Below are 19,706 nucleotides of genomic sequence, written 5' to 3'. Positions count from 1 at the left end.
CCAATACCATTTTATTTAGGTACATAATTGAATCTATATTGAACACCGTATTTAGATAGTTACCCGAGTATTTCACATCCCATTTCATGCATTAGTATAGAGCCTGAATTGGTTTTACAACGGTTTAGCACAAATGTAGCAAATTGCTTATTGTGCATTATGTCTAGGTGGTGAGCATTCTGGCAAGAGTAAAGAGGTAGAATCCGAGGATCCAGAATCAGAGTATCCCGAATTCGATTTCCATTACAGTGAGTAACCTTATTATCGTCTTAATTATCTAAAGTATGTTTTTATCCGATTTTGTAATTTTATGGAAAATGTGTTTAAATGAAATGATTTTATAAATTGTTTTGAAATTTAATGGTGACTTGAAAATGGAGTAATTGGAGACTACTTGTTGTATTGTAAATTATGTTTTGAATTGAATGGCTTATCATAATGTAGGCATGAATGGCTGGATGGGTATTTGTGTTGAAAATGTATAAACTGTTGTTTGCCTCGATAGGCTAGATAATGATAAAATTGTCATGTCATGCTGTTGAATTTTTATTGAATTGGTGGGTTATAGATTGGTCACTACAGTGGCGGGTTTTGTGGATCAGTATTTTTGAGGGGCACGAAATTCGGGTATATTCTTACCTCGGTTGAAGAGGCGTAGGGTAACTCCTGAGGTAAAACTTTAAAGTTCACTTTACGCTGAACCACCACGTGAGGTTGAACTCAGCCAACACCAAGGAACGGCTATGTTTTCAAAATAAAAACCTGATTTATATGTACATGACTTTTTAACAGCCTTGGCGGACTAGGTTGGGATAGTCCCAGGCCAAGGTATCCCTGACAACTGAGTATGAGAATGATTTTAGCATGAGCCAAGCTTTTCAGGAAATCATAAGCCTTGTTGTTTATTTGGGTGAAATGAATCTATTTTATCTTATTAAAATGAGTTCGAAATGCTGTGAATCATTTTTATGCTAATCTATTTTATCTGTCTCCATTTACTCAGCTTTAGATATTTTAGATGATATTTGTTTACTCACTGGGATTATATAATCTCACCGCCCTCCTTTTCACCCATTTCAAGCTTAGGATAGTCGGTAGATAGTTCATTTCGTTGAGGACTACAGTTGGACTTGCATCCTCAAAAACTGTAGGTTCACAGCCTTCATTACTTTTAGTCATTAAAGGGCCCACATGTCATTGTTAAATGTTTTGAATACCTGGCTGCGTGTGCCACTGTATGTAGGAATTTATTTTGCTTTTACGCTGTAAAAATTATTTACGTAGTGTTCTATAAAAATTGTTTTATGAAAAATTGGAATATTTTATTCATTACTTTTATTTTATTTCATTAGCTATAATTTCACTTTAAATGAATGTTTTAGATATCTAAACTTATTTTCGGTTATGAAATGTGTAAATTTCTCTCATATACTACATTTTAGCTGGTTTCGAAAATTTTGAGAAAAATGACTAAAATTCCCCTATGTAGTTGAAATTTCTTTTTGATTGTTTTTGAATTGAAATTGGTTCATATCACTTTAAAACATGATTTTAGTAACTAATACTCACAGGGAAAGCGAGAAAACTGATGTTAAGCCTTGCGAGGTTTCGATTGGCATTCCGAGTAATGAATGTCTATCGAGACATCGCGACGGTTGTCACGAGCTCGATGGAAGTTTCGGGTCGTGACAATTAACCATTTTTAGAGTGACTAGAGTAAAGTAAACAAATAGCCACTTAATGGTACTTGGGAGCTAGTTAGGAATCACTAGCTGAACTTGAATTAGGAAATAACTTTTGAGAGTGTATTATTGCCAATTTGGGTTGATTAAGGTGCTATTGGGTGTAATAGGTTCCAACAAGGCCTCACATGTCTGTTGAAGTAATAATTGAAGTTAAGGTCTATTGAAGATTTAACAAATACCGGTGAGTGAACTTGCATTTCAAAATTGTTTTGGGAATGTGAATGTATTTGCACAAAACATTTGAATGATTTTATCCAACTTTTCTTTAAAAAATCGGGTGCCTTGGGAACAAGCCCTTAATAAATTATTTTGATGTGGTGAAATGTGAAAAAAAAAAGATGAATCCATGTGCTCCTCCATTTTTGTTAATATATATATAAGTATATGTTATGCCTTGATAAATAATAATTATGTGATGATGATGACCCAGCTATGTGTGAGTAAGGAGTGCACATGAACCGATGATGACCCGACTATGTGCGAGTAGGAAGTGCACATGAGCTAATGATGTTGAAATGTGCGAGTACGGAGTGCACATGATGATGAATGAAGTGGGGTGGTATACTTGTTGATATATGTTTATATAGGTATATGTGATAGTAAGTTTATGATTATAATATGTGATTGTTTTGAATGTTGATAACTTGATTATTGTCAATGTGTTCACTTTGATGTGCAATATGATAAGGATGGATTTAGTGGCATGTGAAAACCCCTTAATTGTCATAAACTCTTAAGTGGTGGTGGCATAAACCAGCACTGTTTCTCGCTGCAGCGAGGAAATTTCGCTGCAGCGAAGAAATTTCGCTGCAGCGAAAATGAATTCTCGTTGCAGTGAGAAACTCTCGGGTGGTCCCAAAATTCTGGTGCAGTATTTTCAATTTGTTGAAGATTTTGACCACATTTCGTTTAGAACTGGGAAAAGTGATAAACACCAAAGTTGTATCCCTTCCTATTAGCTTTCTAATGGTCCAAAAATCAGGTCAATTGGACTTCTGTAGTGGGAGATATGCTTGAAAAACCGAAATATATGCAAACCAAGAATTTTTCCCGTTGTAGCGAGAAACTTGCTGTCATGCTTGCTACCTTGCTTGATTTTGACATATTTTTCACCCATTTAACTTCATGGATTGATCATGGGTTTTTGCAACACTATGAGGTTATTAATCAAAGTTTGAAATGAGGGGTTTTTAGCAAGAAATTAAATCAATTGCATTGTTTTTGAAACAAGTGCATCATGGTTTTTCCAAGTTCTTTTTATCGATTGCTTGTTCCCTTCTTATGTTAACTCACTGAGTTTTATACTCACATTTTTAAACTTCATGTTTTCAAATTCAAAGGCAGTTGGGACCTATATTGAGTGTCCATGTATGCTCGTCCTTTTGGTAGGTACTATGGCATCTCAATAGCTGTACCTTCACCCACGGTAACTCCGCTGACGGTCAAGAGTCTGTTACCTGTGAACACGTATATGTAATGTAATCTGCTAGGATCCATGTTATAAGTCAAATATGTATATTTGATTACTAATGCCACTATGAGTTGGCAAACGGGTGACATTATTTTGACATAATAAAATGGTGGGTATTGGGTCATTATAAAATGTTACTGAATTATTTTTAGTTGATAATTACAATATGTGGTTTTAGAAATGATAGCTGGGATTAATGATCGAGATTGCATAAATAGGCTTGCTTGGGCTTAGTGGGCTATGCCCATTGGGCCCATGTGCCAATCATAGCTCAGAATTTGGGCTGTGACATAAATCTCATGAAAACAGAGTAATTTCTCTTTGATCTGGAAGCCCTCATCCTTAGTTATGCTTAATCTTCACTATAGAATACTATCTACTTTAAGAATATTCAAAGTAATTGACTTAAATATTTTTATTAATTAATTTCTTAAATTAAAATGTGTGTTTATCACTTATTTTATTTAACTTCCATTGGCATGTAACATGTCGATCTTATATAGACAGGGGTGAAGCTAGCCAATTTTTGTCGAGGCACCAAACACAGAAGAATAACGGTTAAAAATTTTAAAAAACTAATATGTTAAATTCAATCAACAATCAAAAGATTGATAATATAAATATGAAACTAAATATAAAACTATAATGTGTAAAATATAAATAGTTAAAAATGATATAAGATTAATAATTTCTTCTTATATAATCAAAATTATTTAAAAACTATATATTTAAGATAATTATATAATTTCTTCTTATATAGCTCATATTATCTTTCACAGCTTCTAGGTTACCTCTCAGCTTGTTTAGAATATATGTTTGGCATGATATGAGCTCATCCTATTTAATTATAAATCATATTGCATAACGTTCCAAGGTCTCTGTTTTTAACCTCTGTAACTTGTTCTATCAATTGTCATTGAGATCTTCAATATTTATAATTCTTGCTTAATTTCTGGGATTAATGCTCACTGTAAACTATCGGATTTGCTTAATTTCAAATTGAAATTTTCTAAGTTGATCAAAATGTTGACCAAAAAGAAGGAAAAGGAGAATGATGCAACAAAGACAAACAGAGTTCTCCTTATAAAGAAAATGTGAAGTATGACAACGAGAATCAATCAGCTGTTTTACAAACAAACCATCCCAAGGGCTAAAGTGCAGAAAAGCAACACTGTTACGAGCAATCCAAGTAAGGAACAACAAATTCCAATATTTTTCGATGGTGCACACGACCGAGCTTGAAAGTAGCCAGAACAAGCTTGATTGAGAACAGCAACACTAACAATTGTCTTGGTTCACATCTACAATATTTTTCGATAATAAAATCAGATCTTATAAAAAAAAACTCTCTCTGCAAGCATTTGACCAATTAAGCTTCATGATAAATTGAGTCATGATAACCAAATTTCCACAGAGACAATGGAGCATTGGACAATAACATTCCCCAAAACAGTTCCACAGAGTATTCCCAATGAAAACAATTTGTATCACTACTTTTATAATAAAATTTAAAAATGGTTCAGTCAAAAGTCAAGAATAAGTGCAGAAAAACATAGACTTTTTTTTGGAAACATTATCACATTGACTATGACAAGGTTTACTCAGATAAAATTGGTAAGGCATGTTCGATAAACATAGGAAAAATAAAACAAAATCAGAAATTTGGTTTGAACTTCTAAATAGACAATATAACAAACAGTTAGTCAACATTGAAAAAGCAGCAACCAATCACACTACACAAGAAACCATCAGAGCTCCAATTACTTACCAAAAGACAAAGATTCACCACATTTCATTACTTTTCAATTTCACCATGGAATGAAACTGGGAAGAAAAGCATTTTGAGTAGATTCATCCTCCCATTGCAGCTCTTTCCACCACTTTTCTTCACCGTAAATGCTGATTTTTTTTGCTTTTGCACTGTTGGAGTTGAGTGGAAGTCTCCTCAGCTTTGGGCAATCTCTAACAACAATTAACTCCATACACGAGAAGGGCAGTGCATCCAAGTAAATGCTCTTCAATTCTGGTAGACGAAGTAAATAAAGATATTTGATTATTGAAAATGGGCTTAAAGTTTTTACGAGATCTGCCACCTGACGCAATTTTATCTCATTAATTATTTCTTCCATTTCATCGCAATCTCTCACAAATAAATACTTCAGATTTGGAGCCAAAATCAACCATGTTATGTCTCTCAACTTTGAACTTTTATCTATGCGAACATGGAGAAGGCTTTGAAAGCATGGTACACTTGCAATCATAGAGGTCTGAATTTCGATAGCTGCTTTTATTATTCTGCCTTCGCCTTCCCACACTGTCTTCACTTCTTCCAAACTTTCACATTCCTCGAGGAGAAGAGTATTTAAACTCTTGAAATTCGCTAAAGATAAAATGTTCAATTGCTTTGAGTCCTTGAAATATTGAAGGCCAATCGTTTCAATGAAGTTATGTAACCTTTCAGCACTCAAAAATCTATCAAGAGCAAAAACACTTGTTACGGACAAGGTCAACACATTCAAGTGGTTTAAGCACTGCAATTCCTCTGCCAAGCATTCATTATCATCTTCCATTGCCTCATCGAAAGGATAAGAACCAAACATTCTCAATATTTCCAGCTTTGAGAAACCAGGCATCAACCCCTCTGGGGATTTTGATGCGGTTGTCTATGTGCTGCAATCCCAAACATTTCAGTTTTTTTAAAGCTCTCAATTCAGTTGGTAGCTCTCTTATTGTTGTCCCTGATAGGTCGAGATATTCTAGAGATACCAATTTTGAAATTCCCATTGGAAATTCTGTAATACCTTGATTATATGACAAGTCCAAAACTTTAAGGACACACATAAATTGGAAGAAGTCATTGTTGATCACCTCTAAAGGTTTATTACGACTTAGAAACAAAGTTTGGAGATCAGGACAGTTAGGTGCTTCCCTTAGATTTTCAATCTTGTTGTCCATCAGTGACATTCTTTTAATTCCTCTCCATTTTCCAACATTTGGCACTTTAGTCAATTGATAACCTGCTTGCACAAAAAACTTCCACTTCTCTGCTTCACATGTACATGCTATCCACAAACACATGTCACGAATCACATCATGCATTTTAACAGACCAATCACTTGCTTCTTCCAACAAACATGCATGAATGAGAGAACCAATGATATGGTGGCCTTGATTTCGAGCTTGACTAATGTTGTCATGTTCATCCAAAAATCCTTCTCCTATCCAGCAATCTATAAGCCTTTCTTTTTCAATCCTAAAATCTTCTGAGAACAAACTACAATATAAAAGGCAGGATCGAACCATATCATTTGGCAAACTATCATAACTAAATTTTAGAAGTGGATATACCTCTTTACCCATGTCTGGGGAAATCGAAGGAGCTGATGATCTCCTCAAGACATCGATTGCATATTTCCATTCTTCAGATGTAGTCTTGCAAGCCATGGAACGACCAATTGTGATGAGCGCAAGAGGTAGTCCTCCACATTCTTTGGCCACTTCTTGAGCTAAATCACGAATATTTGGATGACTATCGAAGAGATCTTTACCAACATGTTCTTCAAACAATTGCCAAGCCTTTTCTTCTGGCAAACATGTCACTTCAATCTTTTTATCAGCTCTCATTTGGCCACACACCTCGATAGAACGAGTTGTAAAAATTAGTTTGGAACCATTTTCTTGAGTCGGGGAAGGTATCCCTACCTTAGATAGATCCACTCGCTCCCATATATCATCTAACAGCAATAGAAATTTCTTTTTTGTCAAAACCCCGAAGATCTCTGTTGCTTTCTCTTCAGGAGTTTTATCATTCCACGTTCCACCAGAAAGACCTATCCTTTTTGCAATGTCATCTTGGACCTTTTCAACATTAAATCCTTTAGACACCACCACCCAAATAACCACTTCAAATCCACCAGACGAAAGGCCAATCCTGTTGTTGATTTCAGTCAAGAGCCTAGTCTTGCCAACGCCCCCTAGGCCATATATGCCAATAATTCCCACATGTTTTTCTTCAAAGCTACTCCACACCGTATTTAACATTGATTCCAAGCCTATGGCAGAGTCACTCGGTCTTTCAACCACTAAAGCTGCTGGTACCGTCGTAGCTACCTCTTCAAAAGCTCCTTTCAAGTTTAGATCTTTAACATCACGGAGTTTTTTGGATACAGTTTTGCTAAACCTTAGGCTGGACATGTAATTCTTGGAAAAACAGCCTCCCATACATAATTTCTTGATTTCTTGAGGACCATCGGTGATCACTTGATCAACATCATTTATCATAGCCTCTGTTCTTGAAAGCCATCCTTGAACTTGGTCCAGCTGTTTCATATTTCCTTGTTCAGCGATGTTGACCTTTCTCATCACATCATTCCTTCGCTCCTTTAATTCGTCCAGTGCTGTGTTCAAGTCAGCAAGGTTTTCTTCAAGCTTGCAAGTGTAGATAGCTTGTCCAGCAGCGGGAAAATATGTTATCACAGGACAATTGAATTGAGAATATGTTACCCATAGTGGAAAAACAAGAACAAATGTAGTCACCGGTAGAGAAGAAGACTGAGTGTTTAAAGAGAGGGAGAAAGAACAATATGAGAAGCAGCCGTTTTATTCTTACTCGACAACAAGAGTAAAGAACAGCATAGATAGATCAAGAACAGCATGGGGTCGTCGCCAAGGGAGAGGACTTTGCTTTTTCTTTGACGTGGGTAAATACTCATTTATCAATGAATTTAAAATTTAAAATATTTTATTATTTTTATTGTTGAGAACAATGAATTTAAAATATTAAATAAATTTATAACGTTTTTTTTCTTCACCTTACTAATTGATTCTTGATTCCCCTGTAACTCAAGGTTCCGATTGCAACAGCCCAAAGTTTTCAATTGTTATAGTTGCAAGTTTTGGATTTTTATTTAAATTTCCTCTTACCGTTTTCTTTGTTTATTATATTATTTATTGTGTTAATAAATAATATTTTTATTTTTATATAATCTAGCAATGATAGGCACTAGCACTGAATTCGCCCGGAAGCTTCAAACCAGTCATGAAAGGAGAATGTGGATGGTTTTGACGGTTGGATCAGGGCTGTAGAATGCACAATTGCGTAGGCCCCGCCTCTGACGTGGAAGGGTTAGATGCAATTGGACTTTTTTTAACTTGGAACCCTTTTATGATAGGCGCTCGCAAAGAATTTTGTCGGAAGCTTCACAGAAGTGCTCAAAGGCTCGAAATGACATTTTCCAAGTTCATGACTTGGAAGTATTTGCTGACAACAATCATTTCATTTCTTTTTAACTATCTTTTTCATTTCCCATTTAATTTTGCTTCTATTTCTCCATCCACGCGTCCCAACTCAACCAAAAGACGCGTCCATTTTTTTTGTAATTTTAAGTTTTTAGTTTTCTTTTCGATTTTATTAATACTAATAAGTTTTTAGGATATTGACATTGTCCAATATTTTTCGACTTTCTATCAATGTGATAATCATAATATTATCTAAATTATTTAAAATTATGTGTTTTATAGACGCGACAAACATATTAAGATTAATTGTTATTTGGTGTCTTATCATGCAATTCAAGAAATTCTTCATCTCACTCCTATGCTCTCTTTAAATCATTCAAGACTCATCTTGTCGTTAAAAAAAATAGTATAAAAAAAGAGGAGAAAGGCTTGAGGTGTGCTATAACACACTGTCTTTAAAAAGGTTGTTGTCTACTTTGGAGATTTGCAAACAAAAACTCTTCAAGATACAACAAACTTTTTGTATACTACTTTTGAAGGTTGAAGTCTAGGAAGTACATTCTTTTATAAATACTACAAAGTTGTGTCTGTTGTGTTTCAAAATATGTAACTGTTGTGTTTCAATAGTTGTGTTTATTGAAAATACTTCTATTTATTCAAAGAGTTATGTTTTAATTTGAACAGTTACATCTTGAATAATTATCTTTTAATAAAACTCTCAAATATTACAAACTATATATCCAACAATCCCTCACTAATTTGTAATATTTAATTATACTATGCATAATAGAAACTATTTTGAAGATTTGAACTTTCTACTAGGGTAAAAATTTTAAAATTAAGACAAAGTTATTGATATTATAGAGATTGAACCACAACTCCTTATCTCATAACCAAAAATATCACATACATAGTATTATTTAATGGCTTTAAGATTTTGCCAACTGCTTTAGCACTTATATGACCTTGTGTTAATCCTAGTTTCATAAATATTTACAAGAGTAAACATTTTTAACTCTTGTTTAAAGCGGCACCGCTTCAATACTCATATACGTAGAATTTGTCATTATGCCCCCGCTATTACAAGCATTTAACATTTCTATTAGGAGCCTTTTGCTCATCCTTTCCTCGTCACAGTTGCACTGAATGTTCTAAAATGAGATTATTTGAATGTTCGAGAATAAGGCTATTTAATATGAAAAATTCAATGCATAAAAACAACATATAGTAACTTGTTATTACCCATTGAATTTTTATTGTTAAGTCCTACTTGATTTATTATAGTAATCAATCTTCATTAATGCATTTATTAACCTGGATTTTTTAAACAATTAGAGATGTTCAACGACTATCAATAACGTTTAGAAATTATTACATATTTTTTAAAAATAATTAATAGAAATAAACTTAATTTTTTTAAAAATCCAATTTATATATTTTAATCAACTAATATTATATTTGTCAAGCCCAGCCTTAAATTATTTACTATGTTACACATGAGACTGATAGAGTGATTGTATATTTGAACAGCCCCGGAAGAATATTTAAAAGTCGTATTGTGCTTAGAAATACAAGTAAGTCGATTTATATCTCGAACTAATTAAAATAGGGATTTTAAGGTGAAATTGGGAATTTCACAATCCAGGGATGACCTAAATTGGTGATTCGGAGTTCGAGGGCCGATTTGGAGTCAATTGGGAAAATTGACCGATTAAGGGCAAAATGGTCATTTTACCACCTAAAAATTTAATTTGGGTATTTGATAAAATTTTTGACTAAGATTGATCATATGAAGTATAATATGAGGTTTAGCAGTGAAAAAAATTTTAATTCTCGGTGTTTTTGGAGTATAGGGGCAAAAACAATAATTTTACCGCCTCGGGGGTAAATCGGTAAATTTTCACCCCCGACACTTGTCAAGACCAAGAGATTTTATTCATCATGGAAATGGATAAACATGAGAAATGTGTGGTGGAGAATTAAAGAATTAAAAGTCAAATATTTAAAATTTGAACCAATAAGGAAATGCCATATGTCATGCTTTTATTATTTTATTGTTTTTTTATAAAAAGGCATAAAAATCAACCCATTTCCCCCATAGTGGTCGGCCAAACCAGAAGAGAAGAGAAACCAAGGAAGAACAAACCCTAGGTGGGGAAAATCAAAGAGAAAGTGTTGGAATTCAAGGATTTGATCAAGCAAAGGTAAAATTTCTTTGATTTTGCTAGTGATTTACCTTACCCATGCATTTCTCCTTAATTTCCATGGTTGGATTGTATGTTTTCATGGGGAAATCATGGCTGGCTGAATGGGTTTGGTGAGAGAAATGATGTTGGAATTGTTTGATTTTGAGTTATGTTGGTGTTTAGAGTTGGTTAAGCATGTTTAGAAACAAAACAACAAGAAAAGAATCCATTTTCCCCATGAACCTTCAATGGGCGAACCCTATGTGAAGTGTAGAAGTAATGAATTGATTTTGTGATCAAGTGAATTGGTTGAAAAAATTGATGAAATGATGATTTATGGTGAGAAAATGGAATGAGAAAATTTTTAGTAATAGTGCACCACAATGGCCGAAATTTTCAAGAAGAATTGTGAGGGTTGTTAGGTTGAATTTTAGATTATTGGAATTGTATTTAGTGAATTGAAATATTAGAAATGAAATGAAGCAATTTGGAGCCAAATCGGACACAATTGTCATTTAATCGGGTAATAGGCCGAATTAGGTCAACACCGCATTTAAGCGGTAGTCGAATAAGTTGCATATCATATCACGCATATACACTGAGCCTGAATTGATTTTATAATGGTCAAGCATTAATGTGGTGAATTATATATTGTACATTGTGGGTAGGTGATGAGCAAATTACATTGGTAAAAGTACAGAGATTGTGTTTGAAGACTGAGATTAGGAGTACATCGACTCTTAGTACTGTGAGTAACCTTACTATCATCTTAATTATTTAAAATAGTTTTATCAGATTTTGTGGATTTTATGGAAAATGAGTTTAAATGGTAAATCATTTTGTTTTACAAACAAAACGTGTTTAAATAAAATGATTTTATAAATTGTCTTGAAATTGAATGATGACTTTGAAAATAGAGTAACTGGAGACCACTTGAGGTGTTGTAAATTTATGATTTGAATCGAATGGCTTATGACAATATTTGCATGAATGGCTGAATTGGTATTTGTGTTGAAATATATGAAATGTGTATTTAGCCTTGAAAGGCTGTGAATTACAATAATTGTCATATCATGTTATTGAATTTTATTGATTGGTGGGATAATTATTAACTTACTACAGTGGGCGGGTTTTCGTTGACCAGCCTATTAGAGGGGCACGATAAACCCCGTTGTATCTTACTTCAGTATGAGAGGCGCGGGTGGATAACTCTTGAGGCTAACACTTTTAGAGTTCACTTCACGCCAAACCACCACGTGAGGGGGAACTCAGCCAATTCCATAGAACGGCTATGTTTACAAAATAAAAACATGATTTATTCGTACATAACTTTTTAATAGCCTTGGCGGACTTGGTTTGGGATAGCCCTCGGCCAAGGTATCCCTGATAACTAAGTATGAGAATAATTTTTGGCATGAGCCAAGTTTTAAGATACTCATAAGCCATATTGATTATTTAAATGAAATGAATATTTATGTTATGAAATATATATTTAGATGGAATATTTTAATTGTCTCAATTTACTTGCCTTTAGATAGTTTAGATGGTATCTGTTTACTCACTGGGATTTTATAATCTCATCACCCTCATTTCCTCACATTTTAGGCTCGGGAAATTCCATAGTTAGCTGACTTTGACAAGGACCTTCATTTGGACTTGAATTGGCAAAAGCTGTAGGTTTTCAGCTTCCGATGCATTTTGGTTAGATGTGGACCCATGTGTCGCTGTAAAAGTAATTTATGCTTTGGTTATTTGCTTTATAGTATATATGAATATAATTAACTTTTACGTTATAAGAATTATTTACCGATAGCTTTATAAAAACTATTTTACAAAAAAATAGTTTATTTTATTGAATATTTTTATTATATTCAAATAGTCAAATTTTCACTTCAAATGAACGTTTTAGATTCTTAATTTGTTTTTAAATCAGTAAATATATATTTTCTGCTTACCTACTACATTTTTAGCAAGTTTTGAGATTTTTGACGAAAAATGACGAAAATGCCCCTATGAGCCAGAAAACAATATGTTATGTTCTGATTTGGAAATGACTCGTAATCCTTTGAATTATGATATTTGATAACTATTGCTCACCGAGAAAGTGCGAAAGTTGATATGAGAGTCTTGCGAGGTTTCGATCAGCATTCGGGGTGAAAAATGTCTGTCGAGGCTTCGCGACGGTTGTCACAGGCCCGATGAGAAGTTTCGAGTCGTGACAATATTTATTGAAACAATAATTGAAAAGAGAGAAAAAGAATAAGAAAATGAAATTGGAATAATGATAATAATAATAAGAGTAAGCTTCCTTTTTCCTCTACAGGTTTTTTGGGTAGTTGCAGTTATATTCATTTTTGGTGGGATTTTGTTTTTTTGTACGGTGTACTCTGATAAAGGCAAGTAAACCTCCTTTTAGGTTTTTTGTGTAGCTGTAGTTATTTTGGATCGACAAGGGGAAGGCTTTCTTGGCCACCCATTAATTATACAAAGCATTAATGGTAATATATTTTCACTACCTTTCAAAAAATAATAATAACAATAATAAGAGTAAGCATCTTAAGGTTTTTTTTTTTCATATAAAACCTTGTATTTTGTTAATATTCTCATAGGGGTAAAGATGTTAAATTTTCAGTTAATTTTTTTTAAAAAATAATAAATATTTCTTTTATAATCTTTTTGTTTTTTTTAATAACAATTTATTGATTGAGCAGAGTCACACAAAAAAAGGACTCCACAGAGGGTACAAGCACTGAGTTTGAATATTGTGCTTTTGTAAATGCTACTTTAAAGTTACTTTGGCTTCATCATTTATTGGAGCATCATTCAAACTTTTGCCACTATTGTTCACAATGATAATTGTGTCGCTATCCAATTCCTCACAATGATGTATTTCATGATCTCACCAAGCATATTGAGATTGATTGTCATTTTATGAAGCATTATGTGTCTTAAAGGACTCTTTACCTCACCTGTGTGTCCTTCTCAAATCAAACTATTGATATCTTTCCCGTTCGCTACTTCTTTCATTTCTATAGGAATATTTGGATTGGGGACAAAATTTTCACAAATTCTACGTTTCTTGAATGAAGGGTATTCAATAAGAGAGGAGGTTTCGAGTTACTTACCCTGAATTGGATGTTGAGGTTGCCACTGAAGCATGGGTTTGTTGGCATCTCTGGAAATGTTCATGTTGTAATTTGATAACATGAAACCAACTCTGTTTCAATGTCCTATTTGTACAACTTTTGTTTGAGTAGTAAAAGCTATTAAAATCCCAAATGGAAGACAACAAACAAAAACCCTCCAAAATCAGCCCATGACTTTGATATTTGAGTTCTGAACCACCAAAAGAATTTAAAAGCCTAAAACTACACCAAAACCTAACCCTTGCAAGAAGGAGCGTTTTGAGACTTTGAGCATGAAATGATCATTTGGAGACTCATGAAAAATGACACTCCAAGGCTATTTTTGTTATCTTTTTTTCTCCCTTCAAAAAGAGAAAAAATAGGGATTTTACCCTTTTCTTTTTCCTTTAATGGTAACTTGCTATTTTTTCAGAATTTATGGAAATAGAATCTAATAATCATCATTATTCCATATTTTAGTTGAACAAATTCATATCAAATTGAACAATATAATGAACTTATAAGGCCTAGAACCGAAATTTTAACAAATTCATAAAAGTTCTGTTTTCATTCTAAAAGTTATTAAATGCCTTAGTTTAAAGTAATCTCTTTGGAATAAGTTTTCAATTTTTAAAAAGATTTACTTTATGTGTTGCACATGAATTATTTACACGTAATATCATATTTGTTTATGTAAAATTTTAATTTTTTTAATAATAAAAATTATATATAAATAATAATTTATAATGTATAACATTGATATTGTGCAGATAATTAGTATATGAAATAATCAAACTAAATTTGGTTTCTTTAATCTTGATAAAAAATTTTTAAACTCACGTTTACTTAGATGGTTTTATGTTTTAGGAAGGGGATTTAGCATATTATATTTTTCTTTTAATATGAGTTTCAAATTTTCAATGATTTGTAATAATTTATAATCTTTTATGAAAACAATTTATAATTGAACCAATAATTAAGAGCAATTTGATTGTTATGCTTTAAATCATTGGTAAAGTATCAAATATAATCTTTGGCCTCTAGACTGGCCTTGTAAGTATGTACGTTGTCATTCTCTTGAACCCAATCATTTTCCATGTTCTTCACTCTCTTTCTCTTCTCTTTTTCTAGTTTGTCCTACTCAAACTTAACAAGCCCAAACACCATCTCAGATTTCTCTCTCTCTTTCTCGCTCTCTCCTTCTCAAGTGTTGAAAACCCAAACCCATCTCACCACATCCTCAAATTTCAACGGCATCATCATTTTCTTTTTCAACTCTGTTAATTAATTGTGATATTTCAGTCAGAATTGTCAAATTTGTGGATATTTTGTTTGTTAGCGGTTCACTGTTAGTCAATGAGTTTGTGGTAGTTGCAGTGGATGGTGGCATTGATAATTTCCCATGTATCAATCAAGACAATTAGCTTGCCACAGAGGGTAAGAATAAACATGCTGAATGGCTAACTGAAGAATAGAAACAAACTCAGACACAGAATACATATAGTCAACACAGAAATCTCATCAGCTAAAATAAGTAACAACCTCTACCTTTTTCTTACTAAAACAAACAACATTACAACATCTTCTCCGTATATTTATTGAATGCTAAAGTTTTTATTAGAAAGAATTATAAGACAGCTGCTGTGCGCTTTACATATCAATCAAAAATGCATCATCTTCCCTAAATGTATCATCATCAACAACAATGTTAGGAGACTTCAAGAACTCAAGATCATAATTGGCAATAGCCACTAGAGTATAATCTTCACTTTGGCCAGAAGACAGCATTGCTGAAATACTATCATCAACTAAAACTTGAGAAGCCTCCATGGGTGTGAGAGATTTGTTTGCATTAAGAACTACTGAAGTAAAAGCTGCAAAATGACTTGATTCAGCTGATGATCCAAGGCATTGGCTCTGAGGAAAATAGGGGTTAGCAGCACCAGTGAAGGTTGGTGTAGGCAAGTCTGCAGAATTAGAGACCTCTTTAATAACTTCCTCTTCATCAGTCCAGTCCTCTCTAAATGGTGCTCCGTATTGGGCACCGTTTCTATGGCCTGGACCATCCTTGCGGAAGATAACACAAAGAACGTAAGCATCCTGTACAACTCCCTTGTCATGTAGATGTTCATCTTCCAGTCTGTATTTGTGCAGAACCCAATCTGTTCGCTCCTCGTGTGGCTTTCCCTCTGTGGAAGACCAAAGTTTTAATACTCCCCACAACTTTGTCATTAGTAACGAACAGGTCTGTCTTTCCCAGTGGTTTTCCAATACCCATAGGAAGTAGCACGATTGAACTTACTCCCTTTTCGACATTTCTTCTCCATTAGACAGAAAAAGTACCACTTGAGATCCTCAATCCTTAGAAGAGACTTGCCTGGCAGATCCCAAGGAGCATACTTATATATGTCAACTTCGGCAATAGCTTCAAAAGAAAACTTCTTCCCCAAAACCTTCCTCCTCAGATAGTATTAAAAAAGCTCAACGTCAGTAGGATGAAACCGAAATTCGGGACCTAGTGAATTTTTCTCCATTGAACAAATGACGATGATATGTACTCTCGAGTAGTGAATAAAGTAGGTGCAGAGATCAAAAGCCAGGGGTCATAAAAAAGAAACAAGGGCTGTTCACCGCAGAAATGAAAAGGCAATTGGCGTGCGATATAAACTCTGTTTGGAACATATCAGAGTAACTCAGTATCAAACAAGAAAGAAGCCTTAAACAAAACCCCAAAGTGGCAAGAAAGAAAATGAGAGCTGAAACAGAGATCAAAACATATAAATCCCTAAATTCAAAATCAACAAACCCTAAGAATCAGACCAACAATGAAGAAATTGCAAAGAAGAAACAGCAAGTGAAGAAGAAAAGAAGACAACTTACCGAAACAGAAGAAGGCAATTGAGGAGCAAAACTGAGAAATAGAAATTGAGAGAGTGAGCTGAAAATTAAAGTTAGAAGAAAGGAAGAAGACTCCCCCTCGGTTATAAACGCGCCAACTACTAACCGCCTTATGGAACTAGCCGTTGCCCCATACTTTTTCTTTCTTTTTTTTTTTTTTTTGAATTTTAACTTTTAGGCCTTATGGAATATAATTATTCAATTCTTGAAAATTTAATAATTTATTAATTATTCAGAAATTTTAATAATTTAATAATTAGTAAATTATGGAATGATTCTATTCTATTTTCTTTAAGAAATGAGTCCATAAAACAACCCATACATTTTAATTGGCTAAGTTTCTGTCTTTCTCTTTTTTCCCCTTCNAAATTAATTAATTTTTCATCAAAAACCTTGGGTTATAATTTCGGATTTAATAATTTACACTTGGTGATACATACAATAAGAATTCATTGTTACCATAATTTAAAAAATATCTAAGATATTAAGTTTTTTTTTTTTTTGTGATTTAGTATTGTTTGGTAATGAACTTTTCTTTTCAAATTGGAATCTTCGCTCAGTTTTTTACTTGTTTTGTGACTTGACTGAAAGCTGCTCACCAGCTTGATGGAATCAAGGTTTACTTTTTTTTTCCTTTCGAAGGTGTTTGAATATATCTACTTTTGTTGGCTTTTAGTTTATTGGTGAACGACCTTAATTTAACCTCTTGTCTTTTAATACCTTGGCAGGGCTTTCCTTATAAGTAGATCAAACTAGATGATGCCATATCTTTCTATATAAACAATTCAATTAAAAGTAATATAAACATCAATGATAATTATCTTTTATTTATAAAAAATTAAATTTATATTTTTATAAATTATTATTTAAAAACAAATAAAAAATAATTATTCATGTGTAATAAATACTAGTAATCTAAAATGTAAGCTAAGTGGAAACAATGCACATCTGCGCTCCAACTGAAAAATAAATAAAAAAATAGTGAAAATCCAAAAGCATATTTTCAAAGATGTTTACAAGTTGAAATTTCCAATTCCTTCAAAGAAACAGTTCCAAGACTATGAATTTTTATCAACAACACTTAATTTGCATAGAATCCTCATGTACTGCAATGTTGGAGGCATGTATATTCATTTAGGTAATAATGGTTAATAACACAAAGCATACATCTGTGACCAACTATAAGCACAACCAGGGGGATAACAAGCAATAACCAAAACATCTATTGAAGCTTCTTTATCTCAGGAAAAGAAGGGAGAAGTGCAATAAGACCATCACCACATCCTACATGATCTGTCATATTAAGCATAACAAATAAGAATAAATCCAAGTGAAAATTACAAACTGTAAAACATCGCAAACCGAAATTACAGAAAGAAGACAAGATATACCACCATCCTCTCTTAGAATTTTAATGACCTCCCCAGATACGTCAGACTGGTAAAGGAATTAATTAGGATGAGAAAACAAAATCTAGAAACATAAGTGAAAAGTAAGTAGCAAATGTCAGTTAAAATTCGACTTCTACAAGTATATGTATCGAAAAGATAATATAATTGTAAGCAGAGTATCGATCTCATAGAAAATTGATCTAAAATTTTACTAAGTAGTAAAATTAGAACAATTTAAATCTTATCCAAACAATCAAAATCAAATAACTAAATTAATTAACTAAAATTAATTAACCAAAATTTAAACTAAATAGAAAAATCAAAGTAACAATAACTTGGGTAAAAATCAAATCAAACAAGTCTAGGATTATCCCTTGCACTTCATCTAAATCTTACTTCTCTTCCTTAACTAATTTCAATGAGTTAAATTGTTAACCTAAAGTCCTTAATTATTTATTAGGATATCCCGACTCATCTTATAAAAATGTCTATTTTAACTAAAATACTATATCCCTATGTGAATTGAAATTACAATAGACTCATTGAGTTTTGACTCTAATTTTGGCCACATATGGCAGATAGATATATCCTTATTCTATACACAAATCAATTAATATTATCATATACTATTCCAAGTTTAGTCTCCACTAAACTCCCTTTTCCAAGTTTGTTTAGGTTTCTAGATCAATTTAATTGGTGGCTAATCAATTAAAAAGTATTAAAAACAAATTGGAATAAATAATTCAAATCCCATTAAAGATAAGCAAGAGAGGGAATTTAAATTCAAATTACATGTGAGTTCAATTGCAATCCTTGAAAAATAGTTTAGTTCATAATATCTAATAAAAATTTTATCCAAAGAAAATTAGTCATTAATCCAAATAAAAAAAAAGAAAAACACAAAAGTAGAGAGAGAAAATTAATAATTGAAGCTTTGTGATTTGATTCTCCCTCCAATTTCTCTTGTTTTCTTATTTTGTTTTTGGTTCTTTTTCTCTAGAAAAATTATTTACTGTCTTCTCCCAGAAACCTTTGAAAAAGGCCCCTTAAATAGCCTCCAAGAGCCCTAGCTTCCAAAATTCCGTAAGATACTTATTTTTGAAAAATTCCTCGAGATCCATGGCCCTCAAAGGTTCTGTATTGAAATATGGCCCAAAAGTCTCTTCAGTACTGTGGCACTGGTTTCTTGATGATTTTTATCTACGATCCCGTTAGAAGTGCACAAACTAGTAAACATGAAAGTTGTAGTCCTGTCTCTTAGCTTTCTAATGATCCAAGAAAATGAGGTCAAATTTCTTACATCATATTAAAGTTAATATTTAATACCGAATAGAAATTTCTTAGAGGTCTCTTAAAGAAGATGAGGTCAAATTTAATGTTGATGATTTAGCTATGGAAAAACTAGGCCTTGTGGATTGTGAAGGATTTTGTCACGACCCGGAACTCCCCATCGGGCCCGTGACAACCGCCGCGAGGCCTCGACAGACATTCTTCACCTCGAATACCGATTGAAACCTCGCAAGGCTTAGCATCAACTTCCGCATCTCCCCGGTGAGCAACAGTTATTAAATCTCGTATTTCAAAAAAATCATAAGTCATTTTCAAATAAGAACAATAAAATATTATTTTCTGGCTCACAGGGGTATTTTCGT

General features: G+C 33.1%; 1 protein-coding gene, 1 long non-coding RNA gene and 2 pseudogenes across 3 annotated transcripts in view; 2 read left to right on the top strand and 2 right to left on the bottom strand.

Moving 5' to 3' along the window:
* LOC108663936 (translation initiation factor IF-2-like) overlaps positions 1–2,211 on the top strand; it is a 10,119-nt gene extending 7,908 nt beyond the window's left edge. The window contains exons 1-3 of one of the 2 annotated variants that reach the window (XR_001930034.1): positions 1,120–1,147; positions 1,853–1,926; positions 2,176–2,211. The gene's annotated coding sequence lies outside the window, so the exon portion shown is untranslated. Of the gene's footprint in view, positions 1–1,119; positions 1,148–1,852; positions 1,927–2,175 lie in introns of those variants that run through there. The other variant, XR_001930031.1, reaches the window with a different exon arrangement.
* A 2,060-nt stretch (positions 2,212–4,271) lies between these two features.
* Positions 4,272–7,875, bottom strand: LOC18595750 (annotated as a pseudogene).
* Positions 7,876–10,616: 2,741 nt separating this feature from the next.
* Positions 10,617–13,860, top strand: LOC108663937. Its single transcript, XR_001930035.1, has 3 exons — positions 10,617–10,658; positions 11,309–11,388; positions 13,676–13,860. It is a non-coding gene; the product is annotated as an uncharacterized LOC108663937 (long non-coding RNA).
* Positions 13,861–15,415: 1,555 nt separating this feature from the next.
* On the bottom strand, positions 15,416–16,299 carry LOC108663935 (annotated as a pseudogene).
* Positions 16,300–19,706: the final 3,407 nt, after the last annotated feature.

This window comes from Theobroma cacao, unplaced genomic scaffold (genome assembly GCF_000208745.1).
Source record: "Theobroma cacao cultivar B97-61/B2 unplaced genomic scaffold, Criollo_cocoa_genome_V2, whole genome shotgun sequence".
Classification (NCBI taxonomy): Eukaryota; Viridiplantae; Streptophyta; class Magnoliopsida; order Malvales; family Malvaceae; genus Theobroma; species Theobroma cacao.
Note: the sequence above shows the minus strand (reverse complement) of the source record. Positions and strands in the feature narration are given on the sequence as shown.